Raw genomic sequence first — 17,932 nt, 5'->3', positions numbered from 1 at the left:
CATTATTTCTGTGACTTGTTTTCCTCATTTTCTCAAAAACTACAGCACCTCAGCATAAGCATAGAGAAAGGAAAAGGGAAGCTTTCTACCATCATTATCTTTAAACCATGTCAGTTTAAATACGAATGTAAAGCTGTGGTCATTGTGTTGTGTGTCCTACAATGGGTAACCAGAAACGAGGTCGGTCTGCAACTTCGTCATGGGTTCACTTCTCAAATCCGGTCGAAGGGGGAGGGGGGAGGTGGATTAAGATCTTTACTCAAACATCGGGTCGCAATTGTGTAATTTTTATGATCAGAGTTTCGAGAATGTGTTTTCATGGTGGTTCCCGCCCACATCTGAACATGTCTACACGTTTCCTATTCACCACCATGTTATTTAATGGCACATTCCAACGGGGAAATAATATATTATAATAATGATTTTGTTCAGTCTGGGTAATCCAACGAACTTGACCAAGTTCTTAAGCAGCACAAATCCAGTTGCTGAATATTTCGAAGGAAACAATAGTTAGGTTTAGCTCATAAGGTTTCAAAACTGTATGATATAACATTCACATGAGGCAACATTTTGAACGGTAAACATTATTCAACGAGAAAAAAAAATCGCAAAAGTCCATGATTGCAATTTTCTGTCCCTTTTTTTTTCAAGAAGCTATTTAGACAAAAAATGATATAAATGTTGCCTCTTTTATCATGCACTGTTTCCATGGGCATTGACTGCGTTAATTCGGTATCGTTTTTCAGATAAACCAATTGTGGAAATAAATAATTAATTCCGGCCATTTACATTTCGAGGACAAAACTTATTCTTAAGCCGTCCTAATTGGTTGTCCATGTCACAATAGACAAACTGCAATTAGGATCTGACTGTGTATATTGTGTTTTTAGCCTAAAACTATGATTTAGAATAATAAGTGGACAATATCGTTGGTATCCGGCCGTAAATACAGCTCAATGGACTGTGGATACAGCCACATGGGTGATTACCAGAGACTTAATGACATGTGTTTATTAAACAAAAGAAGAATTAAAAATCGTAAATCAAGCAAAACAATAGCATTATCTTGCCTTAAGATATTTCATTCAAGGTTAAGGAGAACATAAAGTTATGAGCTCTTTTTAAAGGGAAGGTCTACGTTTGGTAATCGCTCTTAAAAATAATGACGATGAAAACTAAGATACCATTCAACATTGGTAAAGGATGAAAGCTAAGTGACCTCCATCAGTAATCTGCATCTAACTGATTGCTTTACTTATCTACAACCTTTCACCTCTAAGCTGTTAGTTTTGTCTGATCATGAGAAGAAGCAAACGTGTGTTGATCTTTATTTCATTGTATTCATTACTTGGTTTCAAGTGGTGCAAGCTCCGATATTGTAAAAGACAGAGTTGAAAAGTTGCTGATTTATCATTTTCTGATGTGTCAATGTCCTTAATTTCAATATCTGTGGTTACGTGACGTTGACGTTGATAAGATTATACCATTTTTGACAGTTTTTATCCTGCTGAATAAAAAGGCAGTTTGAGTGTGAACTTGTTTACAGAATTGTAAAATCTCTATTAAAGCTTAGATCTGAACCAAAAAAATAAGGGTCAAATATAACGTAACAATATGCGGGCAGCCATGTTTGATTCTTAAATGCTATATCAGGCCTTTTCGAAAATGTTTACACTCTTGGAACCCGGTATCAAACATCGTGGACGAACCCCTGGTAGAGCTTGTGTCAAAACCGGAGTTTCGAAAAAACTGATGCTAGTAAAGGAACCCAAACTCTAATTCTCTTTCTTAATGTTTTCGTTTGAAACATGTGACCCTGGTTCTTATTGAAACAGCACATTATGAGATCCGTGGGGTCGAGCATTATTTTTGTTGCATTAACGAAGGTTGTGTTATTAACAAAGGATGGAATTCAATTATAAGTCAAGTTGACAAGTTGACATAACCCACGGGCCGCTTAAAAAATTCGAAATTCAATACATTTCGGGTAATTGAAGAAAAGTATACTGTCGCCACCAATTATTGTGCCAAACCCTACTGGCAAGGTTTACAATTATTCCATATTGGGTAAGTCCTATCAGTTGGGAATGATATCACGTGCACATTGTCGAAGCCAGTTGGTTGAAGCCATTCTAAATTCGTCACAAAGTGACAAAAATCCTCAATATGCCGATGAAGCAACATTGGAACTTTGTCCAAACATTTTTTTGGTTCAAATTTTCAGCAACCCAAAAACAAATCTTTATGTATGGAAATAAATTCTCTTTAAAAACATCCGACGCTCGCGATTTTTGAGAAAATCATTTGAGCATTGCACAATTTAAATACATTCTGATGTTGTAACTTTGACTTCGAAAACAACAAAAATGGAAATGAAAGAAATTATGTATTTTCTGTGTAAAACTTTGGGCAAATCAAGTCCTCTACCTCAACCATTATTCTCCACCAAAAGAAGCACCCGTTAACCATTTCAATTTCTGCCTCGCAGAATCGGACCAAAGTGTCATCACACGTCCTTAAAGTATAATAAATATGGCGAGTAGTATTTGTTGATCGAAACGTTGTCTTCTTTATTGCCCATGGTCAGCTGATAATTATTTCGGAGTTAATTGAAATTCGAGGGTCATTCTGGCCAATTGAATCTAAATAGATGAAGAGCCTTTATCAGTCGCTGTTTGGTGTCCCATCCACTTATGATGGGGTTAGCATTTTCACTTTGTAACAACAGGTGGAAACTTCGAGTCTCGGATTTGCTGATGGTGGCCAAAGAAGAATGTCCCCATAGAAGCAACAATTCCAGATACATTTTAGATGCGAACAACAAACTTAGACAGTTATGAGTACTCTGTCATGTTCGTGTGGCCTAGCCCAGGGGTGTGTCGATGGGGAAAGAGGAACACCTTGCCCCATCAGACTGAGGGCCAAACAGGGGTCACTACGGCGCCACGTCTCATAACAATTAAGTAGATATTCTCAGTCGGGGGGGGGGCTATCAACAATAACAACACCTTTCAGAGGCTTCAATTGGTGCAAGAAACCTAAACCTAGTCGCTCGTATTATCAGGTATTGTCCATCTAACATCGTACGTTCATAAATCTTACTTAAGTTGCTTAGTTGAGATAAATTCGTTAACTTTAACAGCAATGTTTGCCTGTGATGATTTTTTCTTCTTCAGCGGATGTTTAGCCCCATTTTGATAACCCTCCCTTGGTTAACCTCTTTTACGGGTGCCCCATGGATGGGTGGATACCTTTTTGATGGTAGCTTTCATCAACAAGCCACTATTGTATTTAATTCACACTTATTGAATTTCAATCCGTTTACATTTTTAGTTTCATGATGCTTCTCTTGACTCCAAAAGGAGATGTTGATGACCAAGTATCAAGATTAAATATGATTAACTGCTTGTCGAGCTAGGCGCGCTTTATAAGAACTGCACCATTACATTGTGTTTCCTTTGCTTTAACGGTTGGAAACACGGATTTAAATTTGAGACAGTAAACATTTAGAATCATAACTCAGCTGTCAAAAAAGTACCTCTGTATGTTTGTTCTCGTTTTGGCGACCAAGAACCCAAAAGAAAACATGTTTGTTTTCAATTGTTAAAGGTGTGTTCATACACTGATTTTGCTTAACAGGTTTGCAGACGACCACATTCTTTGACTAGAATTTATAATAGCGCTGCAACGATATTTATCACATATTTTGTTTTGTCAAAAAAGTAGCTTTTCGCAGTTTTTTTCTATAGTTGATTGGTTACAGTAAGGATAATAAATGTTGGTATGATAATAAATGTTGGTGCTCTCCCATCCAGTGACGTTGTGTCTGTTGACTTGTCGTATTGTTCTACAAATTGGGAAGAAAGTACACAATGAACAAAACCACGTATTAAATTTACAAGGACACTTGTAGTAACAGACAGGTTTTGGCGCCAAGTCTTCTGGTTTTCTGGGGTTTTTTTTAGACGAATGAAAAAGAAATTGTTAAAAGCCCACCCTGATACCCTAAAAGGTTCACGACAACCCAGACTTAACCTCCGGGTCTGCTGAGCATAGATTAGGGGGGACAGTATCACCTTCGGTTTTGATGCCATTCGATTATTTAAATCCTTTATGAAAATGTAGATGTTGATGTAGAATTTTAAAAAAAAACTGTGAATATTCCATTTCAAAAGGAGGTCGCGTTTTTGAGATAGACGAAAGTCAGGAGCGAAGAATAATCCTATGAAAAGGAATACAGATTCAAATTTGGGGGCGTAAAAACTGATTTATTTTTACTTTTTTACATAAACACATTTCTTCGCAGTGAAATGTTTCTTAAAAGTGTTTAATACTATCAAAAGCTGCTGAAGGCTTTTAACCAAATGTTTTAATGTCCTTATTTTTGTAAGAGTGGTGAACAAATGAAAACCTTTCATTTAACAAAATAACATGGCTGACGTACAGACCTTGAAACTTTGTTTTATTTCAATCTATGTTGAGAAGCAAATACCCTTCGGCCCGCACCCGCGTAAAATTAACACCCTTATGTTTGCTTTAGGTCATTCAGTAAGTGCCTGAATCCTTGTCAAGTCTTTTTGCAATGTCTGTACTGTAACACAGCAGAGTTACATTAAATACCCCCCCCCCGAAATACCGAAGATTTGTGGAGTCATCGCTGGTGAAAATCAAATAAAAGTTTGTGTCGTTTAGACGCGATCGATTGGTAGAGTTACATTTTGCTTGACGAAGTCTTCATTCAGGACGTTACAATGAACGGCATTGTTTGCCTTTGAAAAACCCAGCGATGGTTGTTTTACGGACTGAATGAAAACAATCAAACCTACAAGCTGAATGAGAAATATAATGCCCCATAAAAGGTTGTATATACACGTGGAAAATTATCGTCAATGTGTTGGTTTGGTTAAAAAACCACAGGCAGTTTCGATCGGAAATGCATATCAGACTTTTGCGGAAACAATATGCTTTGTGTGTGTTTCGCTTTCCATATCTTATTTTTCTCTGAACGAATTTTGACAGACGATGCTGTTTCTAAAAGAAAAACATACACCAGCTTTTAAAGATGTCATGTTAGTTTCAAGTAATATATTTACGAAGTTGGCTTATGTGTAAAATACTTCCTATACTCGTATAACAGTGTGTGATCTCCTGTCCACTCTAACGTAATCTCATTTGGGCGCTGCACTACCACACAGTTGAGGTCAAAGGGCGTCACTCAGAGTGTGTACAAACACAATGATAGGTGACCAGCAACGGGGTCACAAAGTGCGCCCTCTTCTGTTTTAACTATAAACAGAAATACCAAACTATGAGCCCACATCCACCAACCAACTGATCACTTGTCTTTTCTCTTACAATATAATTCTAGATAAATATAATAGTCAAAGTCAGAAACTGGTGGTACTATTGTGTTTTTAACCCATGCACCGATAAATGTATTCTAGCACTGTATACACAGTACTTGCCCGAGTCATGTGAACAAATCGCAGGCATATTACTCGGGTGGGATTCAAACCCACGATCGTTGCAGTGCCCGCTGCCAAAAACATGGGATTCGAACTGCCTCTATAGCTACCGAGCAATCTCGGTAGTCTATAGTTGGTAAGACAATTTTAGATCTCTTATAACTCTGGTGATCATAGGTCACTGGCACAAAGCAAATTAGGGGCAGTGTGCCCCTCCCACCCCACCCTCCCCACCCCAGTCCTGATAGGGTTAATTACCCTGGCTCAAATTTGTTGTAACAATATTGATCTTTTTGGTTATTCAATTTTTCTCTAACACGCCTCGCTTCAGATTCGATTTTACAAAAACCCAAAAAATTCAGACTTCCCAGTACGCTGACTGAACAGCTTTGTCCTGTGACTTTCGAATCTAATCGATCCATTCGATTCTTTCCCGTTATTCTTTTATTTACCTGTATGTGTGAATTGGTTTATCCCTCAATGGTCATCGATTAGCCATATCCGATATCCGTACCAACCAAAAGCTTGTTGAATTCGCTTGTTTACATGACAACAATTGTATTGATTCTTATAAGTAATGGGTCCAGTGTTTAGCAACTTGTTACGAACTTGCCATTAAAGGGTTTGGAAACTGTTTGTGCGACACAACGTAACATTGTCCACAGATTGATATTAAACTTACACACTTTGAAGATCATGATGGAAGAATGCTTCCCTAAAAATGTTACTCCCTCATGTGCTGTAGGGTTTTTATTAATAATGAGTAAAACAATGTCACAAAAAATGTTCGTCTTAGGACACATAAATTACTCTATTTACGCGACTCTCCTGAATACATTGCTCTGGGATAGAGTAAAATAATCTTTTGTTTCCCATGTTCAAGCTGCCGCGACAGAGACTCCTTGTCATTAAAAAAAATAACAATAAAAAAAACTCCCGGCCAAACAATAATAAATTAATTAAGAAAAATGAACGGTCCCCTTTCATGCAGACATTAAAGTCACTTGGAATTTGTCACATTCAACGTTTGCATTGCCGGTATTGTTTGTATACATGCATTGTTATTAGGATTCATATTTTTATTATTATTAGAAAGTACAAACTAATTTAAGAAGGGTGGTCAGGTTTTATATGCTGCAGGCTAAAAATACATAAAAAATTCAATTAAAGATAATATTATTTTGGTCATCATTTTTTATTATTATTTTTTGTTAGATGATCTTCCCGTCCTGTGTGAATTGTTGTTTATTTATTTGTTGTTTTAATTCTTTGGATAATTCAAAAAGCATAACACGCAGAGACCGTCCAGGGGAAGGCAACAGATGAAAACTGCAATCAAACAAGATGTGCCCTCCCAGACCTTGCTTATTTAAATAGAGTAAAATGCTGATACGGTTGGTATGAGCTTGGATTGGATTGTTTCTGATGGGCTTGCTTTGTACACGTTGTGTCCATGAGCAACAAGGAGCAATGCAAGATGTGAGGAACAAAGAAGCGAAATGATGCTGGGAAGATGGAGGCAAGAGAAGGACTCCAAGACGTCAAGGAATCTTCATTTCTGGTGAGACATCCTGTCTTGAAATTGTACCCGGCCACTGGGAATATTCCCGGTGCAATGTTTGTGGATTCTCGCTCCGAACAGGTCACAAAATAAACAATGGTGCAAGGTTAACTTTAGACAGCATTACATTAATTCCAATCATAAGTAAATAGAATTAGCTGTTGCAAACGTTTTACCAACCAAAATGACATATTATGTTATAAATGCAGTAAAAGGTTTCGACCCTAGCAGAGTCTTTCTCGAAACATTTCAGGAATATAGGTTTTCCCAGTCAATATCAGGACAGAAATCAGTGGGATGTTCAATGATTTACCAGAAGAATAATCTGTGACTTAAAGAAGCATTTAAAGGCTTTGAAATTGTGTGAAAAATCGTCTGTCACTATCGTCCCTTGTTGTGATTTGACAAACTTGTCAGACTATAGTCTTAGTAAAGGTTCTGTATTCCCACCCCCCCCCCCCTGCCACCAGTATCCATTTCCGTTACCCGACGCGTGGCAGAACTGCTCCTCAACATGCGCCCTACTAACGGGGCCAGCCACCTCAAAGGCGCCGATAATTACTGCGTATGCATACACTCAATCATTCGCAAAACTGCAAAACTATCGTCAACACAAAAAGTGTACCCGAATCTCACAAAAATCTATCAAAAAATCAGGGGGAAAAAAAACATAAATAGGATGGTCGGTGTTCTTTGCAAATAATAACAATAGGAACCGTGCGTGCCTATAGTTTTTTGTTTTGTTTGTGCTAATCAGACCACTTGAGTGGGCTAGTGGTAGAAGTCTTAGTACTGTATCCATTTACTCTTTTAATTGATTGATACGATACAAGCATGGTTTTGACGTTTAGTGGATTTGGGGATTTGTGGCCAAAAAACGATAGTTTTGATAAATACAGTGGCGTGTTTTACTCCTATCTATAAACTGATCTAGCATTTGTGACATTTATTGAAACTTTGGGTACGACCTGCATACTAATTAAAGTTGTAGCTTTGTGGTGGGTTTTTGATTTATTGGCAGAAAAAGGGGTTTTAAAGGCAGGAGTCCGAAGTGGGTTAATTGGGGATTGCATGGTTCATGAACAACATTGGCATAAACCTATAATGAAATAAGTGGATTTCATTCCATCACTTAAAATCATACAGCAATAATACCACATATATGTGGTATTATTCCTGTATGTTTTTTTTAAATAGAATTGTTGAGGCTGTTGCTGTTTGTTGTTGCGAATGTTGTTGCTTTTTCTGTGTATGTTTTTGCTTTTTCTGTGTATGTTTTTGTTGTTGTTGTTGTTGTTGTTGTTGTTTTTGCTATTTGTTGTTGCTACTGCATGCTGTGAATACTGTGGAGGTAGTGTTGTTGCTGCTACTGCTGCTGTTGTGTTGTTGCTGTTGCGGTTGTTGATGCTTTGGACGTTGCTGTTGTTGCTGTTGATGTTGCTGTTAATGATGTTGTTAATGTTGTCGTTGTCGTTGTCGTTGTCGTTGTCGTTGTCTTTGTCGTTGTCGTTGTCGTTGTCGTTGTCGTTGTCGTTGTCGTTGTCGTTGTCGTTGTCGTTGTCGTTGTCGTTGTCGTTGTCGTTGTCGTTGTCGTTGTCGTTGTCGTTGTCGTTGTCGTTGTCGTTGTCGTTGTCGTTGTCGTTGTCGTTGTCGTTGTCGTTGTCGTTGTCGTTGTCGTTGTCGTTGTCGTTGTCGTTGTCGTTGTCGTTGTCGTTGTCGTTGTCGTTGTCGTTGTCGTTGTCGTTGTCGTTGTCGTTGTCGTTGTCGTTGTCGTTGTCGTTGTCGTTGTCGTTGTCGTTGTTGTTGTTGTTGTTGTTGTCGTTGTCGTTGTTGTTGTCGTTGTTGTTGTTGTTGTTGTTGTTGTTGTTGTTCTTGTTCTTGTTGTTGTTGTTGTTCTTGTTCTTGTTCTTGTTCTTGTTCTTGTTCTTGTTGCATGCTCGCGTTCTTGTTCTATGATAGAAAACCAGAAACAAGCCGGCCTACTTAGTGCCCTTGTCTTTTTCGAGTGCACTCTCCATCCACTTTGGTTTTGGTTAGTAAATATACATAAGTTAGCATACGCCATTTTACCTTTTGAAAAAAAAAGAAATCATAAAATTTCAAATTGTTGTTTTGCTACAGAATAATCTGTCTGCCCTTGTAGCGATATTTGCCTAATAGGTGCCATTGTGACTATGCATAATAAATCAATTAACCTTGTCCAACCTGAATGCAAAAGATTTGCAAAACCACACACTAAAACTTGTCACAATGCAAGGTTAAACGTTATCCTAACTTCTTAGGATACCTCGATTACCCCAAACTATTTTTCTTAAAAGCCAGCAAAATAGAAGTTCTTTCTTATTCAAAGAGGTTTTAAGAAAAAACGTGAGCAAACGACCGCGGATTTCGTTTTGTTTCGCACCTTTTAAAAAAAAGTTACTCATTTTAAGGTCATCCTATTTTAAAAACCAGGGTCAACTTTAATACGGTTGCCAAATAAATCCACCTGACAGACTTTGTTAGAGACCCAGTGATAAGTTGATGCACCCCCGTCCGATCACATTAAGAGCTGGGTTTTTTCCCCTTTACATCCGAAGAAGACAAAACTGAACAACAAAAAACCCGAGACCTAAAATTCTCCCCGCCCCTTTTCTCTTCTTCAAAACACCGAAGCCATACGAGTCGAGGGCTTCCCAAATCCCCTACCCATTACTGCAAAGCTCTCAACGATTTACTTCAGTTGTCCGTAAATGAAAACGCACGCCAAGAGCTATTAACTTGTTCACGGTGAATTAAATTTCATTGGAGGACGAAAGATTGTGATTTGGTCGAGATTGAAGGCATGCAAGAGCGAACCTTGCACGTAATATTCACTGCGTGTTTGTTTTCTTTGCCTAAATGGATCCATTTTCTCTCTTTAAATTTTTGCCCTCCATCCTTCCTCCCTGCTGTGTTTTTCGCGGATGATTTAGTGATTCGAGGGCTATTTCTTTTTTAGTAACGAGTGCCCTTTTAATAAAAAGTGGGCTGCATGTATTCTTTTCGCTTCCTGTTTTACCTTCAAGTTTTGTTTTTCTCGTTTTCTTAAACTCATATCCGGTTTTGATATTATAGCTTGTGTTGGCGTTCGAAAAGGATTCAGCACAAATAAAAGAGATTTAAAACGAATTAATTTAAGAAGATATTTATTTATTTATTTATTTGCGTTGCTACCCGTATTATACATGAATATGTTATTCAATTCAATTCAATTTGATTTAAGCTTAATATTTAATACATAATACAAAATTACATGATTAAAAAGGACTACAATATGTTTCAAAACTTCAATAAACGCGTGATCCACCAGCTAGGGTCGGTTTTTACAAAGATCTGGGAGTAGTCCTAACTTTGGGAGATAGTTATTACAAACTTAAGGCTAGTTCTAAGTTAAGACAAGTAACTCGCCCTAACTCGAGATAAGACTAGTCTTAACTCTTTGTGAAATCCACCCGAGCCAACCAACCAATCAGAGCTACCGTTACGTACTAACTAAGAAGCTTTACAAAACAATCAACCAATCACAGACGATGAAACATCTACGTGTGATCCACCACCTAGCCATCCAACCAATCAGAGCTGCCAATAGATACTAACTAACAATCAACCAATCGCAGACGATGACAAATCAAAACGTGATCAACCACCTGGCCATCCAACCAATCAGAGCTACCGTTATATCCTAACTAAGAAACTGCATACAACATTCAACCAATCATAACCGATAACCCCTCGCCCACCTGTCGAAGGCTAAGGTGACAAATGGTCACGCTGCACAATGACCTGCAACTGTCAGTGGTGTTTTACGACTGACCGGCTTCCATACGGGTTGTCATTTCATGCCACTTTATCAACACATGCCTGCTCCACCAGTTGGCCTCTTCCTCCGTTCATTTCCGACACTTCCGGAAAGGGCAGGTGGAGAAATTGGCGGGAAAAGCCAGGGATTTTCGTTTTTCATTTTGTTGTGGGTTCGTCTGTCGCTAGCGGTCGAAAGAAATTAGACTATGTTTTGTAAAAGGCAGGAAAGGTTAAGAAACCGAGGGGACTTACTTCAGCAGACTGCTCTTTCGTGACTTTGGAAAGTCAAAAAATTTTGTCCTCACTTTTTCAAACTGAAGAGAATTTTCAATTATGTATAACTTGGGTTGGTAAACTTAATCGTATAGACTGGTAATTGTCGATTTCGCCTTCAAGCTGTCCCAAAGTTAATTGTGAAGCAAACTTATTTAAAGTTATGGCTCTTAGTTTTGTTTTTCGAAGACAATATAATATTGTATAATTAAGTTGTGTAAAAAATAGGCCTACCATGTCCGTTTTATAAAAGACTAACTATAAAAAATGAGCAATGGCTGACTGAAAATTATGTTTATATCCAGAAACAGGTTTCGTCAAAATAGTTATCTCTTTTGCACCCAAGTTTCCCAAAAGTTAAAATGTAAAGCAACATTAATTTTTGAGATGTGTTTTATTTTCGATAGAGAATATTGTGATGATAACTTCTGTATTTTTCAAAGAATGAACTCAGCTATTAAAGCGATCGCCCGGTAAAATCGAATTGGAATATTTATACCCCACAGCATCGCAATATAAAACAGCGGTGTGTTCAGTCAGTTGCCTGCAAGTGTTTAAAATGAAACGTATACGGTAATAAGAAGACTTCTACGAATAGAAGAGAGATTTAGCGACCGCTTGCTGGGGCTTTAGCGGATTACAATTGCTTCATCTCAGAGTACGTCTAAATGAGACCGGAGTAGACCGGTTAAAACCATTTAAAACCAGCCATCGATCGTGTAAATTGAATCTCTGGCATTTCTGATCCGTCCAACAATTTCGGCGCGCAAATTTGTTTGTGAGAGGGGATATAAACTCTCTAATTCAGCTGGCTTTCTATTTTGACTGACCCCCCTTCTTTTTCTTCTGTGTGGGTCTCCATGAATATCAAGTATTCTCTGATATTTAATAGGTAATTAAAATGGAATTGTTAAGAAAGCCCGGGATATCCTTTTAGGCTTCAGTGTTTTTAGTTACAGCGCCTCCATGTGGACATTGGTGACTAAAAGTTTGGTGTTTAGATGTTAGGACTCTTAAAGACTCTGTACACTATTGGTAATTGTCAAAGTCCAGTCTTCTCACTTGGTGTATCTCAACATATGCATAAAACAACAAACCTGTGAAAATTTGAGCTCAATTGGTTGTCGAAGTTGCGAGATAATTATGAAAGAAAAAACACCCTTGTCACACGAAGTTATGTGCTTTCAGATGCTTGATTTCGAGACCTCAAATTCTAAAGCAGAGGTATCGAAATCAAATTCGTGGAAAATTACATCTTTCTCGAAAACTATGTCACTTCAGAAGGAGCCGTTTCTCACAATGTTGTATACTATCAACCTCTCCCCATTACTCATACCAAGTAAGGTTTTATGCCAATAATTATTTTGAATATTTACCAATAGTGTCCACTGCCTTTAAAGGCATAAAATAAACTTCGATGCAATAAATAAATGCCTCAACAAAATTCATATTTTCTTACAGGTCAAGCTGATGAGCACTGATGGTCGATTCGATGAAAACACAGTGAGAGCAGTATGGTCAGCATCCTCAGCATACAGGTGAGGTTTAGCGTAGACTCATAATTCTAGAGGAAAACAACGATTTTTTTATGAACCATTTTAGTATGAGTTCGCCCTCAAGGCAGCATTTTTATATCTGGCAGATTCAACTTTTCAATAAAATAAATAATGTCTGATTATGGTTTCTGGCCTATTTATTTGAGCGCAAAGCAATCCTTTTAGATTTTTGGGAGGGTTAAGTTCACCGTATCTTATCACCCAAAATGTATAATGTCCACACAAGAAAGATTTTTTTGAGAAAGGCTTTTGAGCCTTCGAGAAAGACTCTGCTAGGGTCCAAACTTCAGGCCATTAAAGGAACACGTTGCCTTGGATCGGACGAGTTGGTCTATATAAAGCCTTTATAACCGTCTGTTATGAAATGCATATGGTTGGAAAGATGTTTAAAAAGTAGAATACAATGATCAACACAAGTTTGCCTCGAAGTTGCACGGTTTTCCTTTTACTTTGCGTACTAACACGGTCGGCCATTTTTTTAGTCAACATTTGACTCCACTAAATGGCCGACCGTGTTAGTCGACGAGGTAAAAGGAAAACCGTGCAATTTCTGAGGCGTGTTTGTGTGGATCATTATATTCTACTTTTACTATCATCTTTCCAACCATATGCATTTTATTACAACCGGTTACAAACGCTTTCCAAAGACCAACTCGACCGATCCAAGGCAACGTGTTCCTTTAACTATTTTTTGCATTCATACCATAATTCCTTCTGGTTGGTAAGTTGTTTGCAAAAGCTAAAAATCTATTTAAAAAAAAAACTGTTTTAACAACAAATATTATTCTTGTTTTAGATTTTCGTCTCGACATCGGTCGGGTTTTACCGATTGGAAGAAGTCCACTCGCCGGGGTCGACTCTACTAAAAGTCCCAACGAATCATCCGCCTCGTTCATCAACTATCTACCATAAATGACTAGGAAACAATGGAAGCGACTGGTACGCAAGGTGCCCACGTGCCGGACCGGGACCCCGGCACGTGGCGATCAACGTACACAAGGAATTCGGGAGTGAACAAAATGATACATAGTACGGCAATGTTGGGTGATGAAGGGGTAACTAAGGCTTTGAAACGCGGGGGAGAATTGACCGAGCGCCCCGTCAGTGCTTTCGCTCCTCGACCCCTAAGGACCACCGCAGGGAAGGCGTTCAGAATGAAATTGATATAGTTGTTGCCGTGTAATGTCAGCCACCCAACAAACAAAAACCACTAAGGTATTCTTGAGATGTGTTTATAAGCTTGACAGAAGGCGTTTGGGTTAGCATACAGTGCACTTAGACCAGTACACAAAACAGAAACAAAATCAATCAAAGTTACGAAAACTCCGCTTGTGACAAAACTCAATCATGTTTCTGAACCCCGAAGTCATTCACCCCCTGAGCTCAAAAGAAACAAACTTGAGAATTCATGCCCCGTTTTCTTCTTTCTCAAAGTGTAATTTGTATTCATGATTATGCCGGGCACTGGTCAGAGAGTTCGCGCTGTAGTGAAGACATTGGGAAAATAGACGAATGGGGTGCTTTAAATGAAGCCATTTCTTATGGATTTCGCAAGCAGATGTGCTGTTAATTCCCCCAGCTCTAAAACCAATGCGTAAAAAACGAGCAGGTGACTCTCTGACATGGGGGATAGGGGAGAGCGACGTCCGGCGCTAGGGTCGCGATTTAAGGGACGAGAAGCTTGGCAGAATGTTCCTAGGGCCCGGAGTCTGAGGGATGACCCTTATCCCGTAATCTCGCTGGCATGGTGACGGAAGACTTCAAAGATGTTTCTTTCTCGACAGATTATAAGCTGATGAGTAAAATAGGCTCAGGTTTTTGAAACATGACATCAAAGAAGTTGTTTAGCCATTGGCGACAGTTTTTTATATAATTGTATTCACGCTGAGAAGTTTCATTCAAAAACGGGGGTTTAAGGATGGAATCGCAGGCTTAAGATTGGTTAAACAACTACTTGTTAAGTTTCTTACAAAAGAATTCCTAGAAGAAGTTCTTTCTGTCATTTTTGGCAAATGAGCGGACAATTTCACTTTCATGCATTCTTACTTCAATAATTTGCCTCCAAGTCACTTTAATTACATGTTGACGGACGGACTATGCGACTTTGAGTTGATTGTTCATTTAAAGAGTAGGCGAAACGATATGAAGATTCCTTCATGATTGTTAACTTTAGTTTTCGTTTGCGACAAGAGATTTCGCAAAACGAGCAAGCAAAATGGGTGCAAATCATGATTCCTTTAGTTCTTTATTGATTATTTGGTTGGTTCTTTATTCCTTACTCTTTTTTTGTGGCAATTTCTTTATTATTTTGCATCTTTGTTTCATTAAGTTTGTAATTCTTTATTTCTCAACTTTGTTTATTACTTCATTAAATGGCTTGGCTAAGGGTAAACTTTAATGTAGCCTGTACCCTAGTGTAACCAATACCCCTAATATAGCCCCAAACTTGTACCTAAATGTAGCCCCACCACTGAACCTTAAGTACAGGTATGTGCTTTAGTCTGGTGCAAAATTTGAGCTGCATTCAAAAATCCAGCTAATTTATTATGTCAATATAAACACAAGGGAAACTGACTGGGTAAATTTTGAAATGATTTTTGGTGTTTTACACAAAATTGACTAGAGTGGGATTCGAACCAATTTTGCTCAAAAACGAATCAGAAATCGACGTTTAAATTTGACGCTAATTTGCTGAAATTGATGGGGGAAACTTGTAATGTTGCTTGTTTGTTAGATACTCGAGTTATAAAAGGAAAACTACATGAGTTTAGTTATACACCAGACGTTGAGAAAATAAAGAATACTTGCGATTGATTGTCAATGAATACATCTTAGTATTAATCTTTTATTTCAGCCTTATCAACAATATTTAAACAATGACACAATCTACACAAGTAAAAGATTCGACCCCGCACAAAATGTGCCTAATTAATTAGATGCCCGTCTTTTTAGTTTCAATCGGTTTTATTGATTTATAATAAAATTTTGGGGAACAAAGATTAAAGGTTTTGAGATAATCATCAAATATTGCTTTTTGCTGATTTAGGATTTTATCAAAAATACAAAGTAAACCACAAACCTATAAAAGTTCCCTCAAATTTGTTTGCTTTGTTGTTTTACTAATTGGTTTTACCGAACGAGTTTTGACGGATGGTACAGAACCAAAGGAGAAACATACATGCCTATATTATGCCACGGACAATGCTCAAATTACAGGCAACAGGCAAACATCGTGGGATAATGTTTGGATTCCAACAATAGGTTTTTTAATTAATTCCAAATTATCATCGTTGGATTACTTTTTTTGTGCAACAGCTTAATGGATTTAACTTTCTCGAATTTATAAAAACAAATTGGCTATTTAAATTTAAATCAAAATTTTCGGATCAAATCGACCGAACATTTAACCCGCAGCAGATTTCACAAAACGCTAGGATTAATCTTATCTCGAGTTAGGATGAGTGACTAGTCCTAACTTGGGATGGGTTCAATGAGTCCTAACGTCTATGGATATGTACCTTACTCGTTTTAAGTCCTAAGATTAATCCTAAAGGTGAAATCGACGGCTGTCACCTTTAAAAACTCTGAAATAAACTGCTATCATCCTGATGCAGAATCTTTTTGAAATATTGCAATAAACAAGTACATTTGACATCCACAACCTTTGGCAATGATTGGTGTTACATCTAGATAGGTTCTACTAATGAGCAACATACCAACTAAGGGCTTATGGACACCGGAAAAATACCAAAACAATCAATTCTATTGTTACTATTCATCGAACTCTTAAATCAAACCACTTTCATTTACATTTCAGTCTATAGCACAAAACGGACATTTCTATAAAGTCATCACAAATAATGAAGCATTAATTACAAATATATACACAAATGTAGTTATTAAAAATTAGATATAGAGGGTGGGTGCTGTACAAAGTGTGTATGCTGCCACCTAGCGTTGAGTTATTAACACCAAAACAAAACAAATCCCCTTTTGGTGTACACTAAGATACGTCTTAATTAAAAGCAAATTAATAATTAAAGCATATTTCACTCATTCATTCATTTGGATTCATTCAATAAGGTTTATTAAAAAATTGTTGGATTTGCCTCTAATTTCGAAAAACGGCTTCCAAAGAAAGTGTTTATACCAGCCAAAATACCATGTCATGTAGACATTAACTGGTATCCTAAAAAAAAACCCAGATAAGCATGCTTTTTGCTTTAGCAGCTCCAATAAATGTGGCCGTGGTCATATCAGTGATGGGCGTTTGGGAGAAAGACGCCATTGTGTGTCTTCAGACGTTTGAATTGACCCCTGACCTGATGACGTCACGGTTTGTTTACCGCATTGCTTAAGTGCTGTAACTGGGTATTGTCAAAGATTATAGAGCGCTCTATAATCTTTGGTATTGTAATTCCGACAGTCAAGCAGACTGGTACCCATTCAAATGGTAAACAGACGAGACTTGTGTTAGGAAAGCTTGAGAGCATTAGAAATGTCAACAAGTTTGGGATAAAAACTATACTCTAGTATCGCCATTTGAGTTTAAGTGTCGAGTGATTGAATGGCGGCTCGATGGAGAGACTACAGGGGCAAACATAGCATCAACACATGCGAAGAAGCTCTGTTTTTATGTCAATTCTTACGGTCCGTAAACTGGGCAAGGATGTTTCAGCTGCTACCTACGGGGGTCCAGGGAGTCAGCTCGGGTACCAAGAGGGGCTCGCTACCCTTATTAGCGAGACGTCTATTGAAAGTAAGTGTAATAGTTTTACTAAAAATTCAACTGTTGTGGAAAGATTTCCGATCTGCCACAACTTTTGAAACCCATTTTTACCAAAAGGAGCGTAAACATCTCATGAGTCTAATAGATTCTAGTTTATTTCATTGCGAATGTAAAAGTGGTGGCAGGATACGGAAATGTGTGCACGTATTTTTGCACTGTTGTAATCAATGTTTGCTTCCCTGTGTAGCTGAATGATCATAACACCATTATTAAAACATAGAACCAGTCTATTTCCCAGTTTGAATGTTTTGCTTTTCTGACTGGCACCTCCAAAATGTTGACAGACATTAGGCAGGTCGGATTAATCCGGAGGTGATTGGTTCAAATCCCACTCTAGTTAAGTTTCCTTCGTTATACACAAATAGAATTTCAGCCCCAAAAAAACTAAATATTCTTGTACGGTCACTGCAGCGTCCAACGGCTGTTGTCGCATGCAATTATGTCCTCTATGCAATACTATCCGGAG

The 17,932-nt window shown here is 38.0% G+C and overlaps 1 long non-coding RNA gene across 1 annotated transcript in view; it reads left to right on the top strand.

Moving 5' to 3' along the window:
• LOC117304081 overlaps nucleotides 1-16,168 on the top strand; it is a 44,675-nt gene extending 28,507 nt beyond the window's left edge. The window contains exons 3-4 of the long non-coding RNA XR_004520559.1: nucleotides 12,583-12,659; nucleotides 13,474-16,168. This is a non-coding gene — a long non-coding RNA (uncharacterized LOC117304081). The remainder of the gene's footprint in view (nucleotides 1-12,582; nucleotides 12,660-13,473) is intronic.
• The last annotated feature ends 1,764 nt before the right edge of the window (nucleotides 16,169-17,932 follow it).

The sequence above is a fragment of the Asterias rubens genome, chromosome 20, assembly GCF_902459465.1.
Source record: "Asterias rubens chromosome 20, eAstRub1.3, whole genome shotgun sequence".
Lineage (NCBI taxonomy): Eukaryota > Metazoa > Echinodermata > Asteroidea > Forcipulatida > Asteriidae > Asterias > Asterias rubens.
This window is presented reverse-complemented; position numbering and strand designations above follow the sequence as displayed.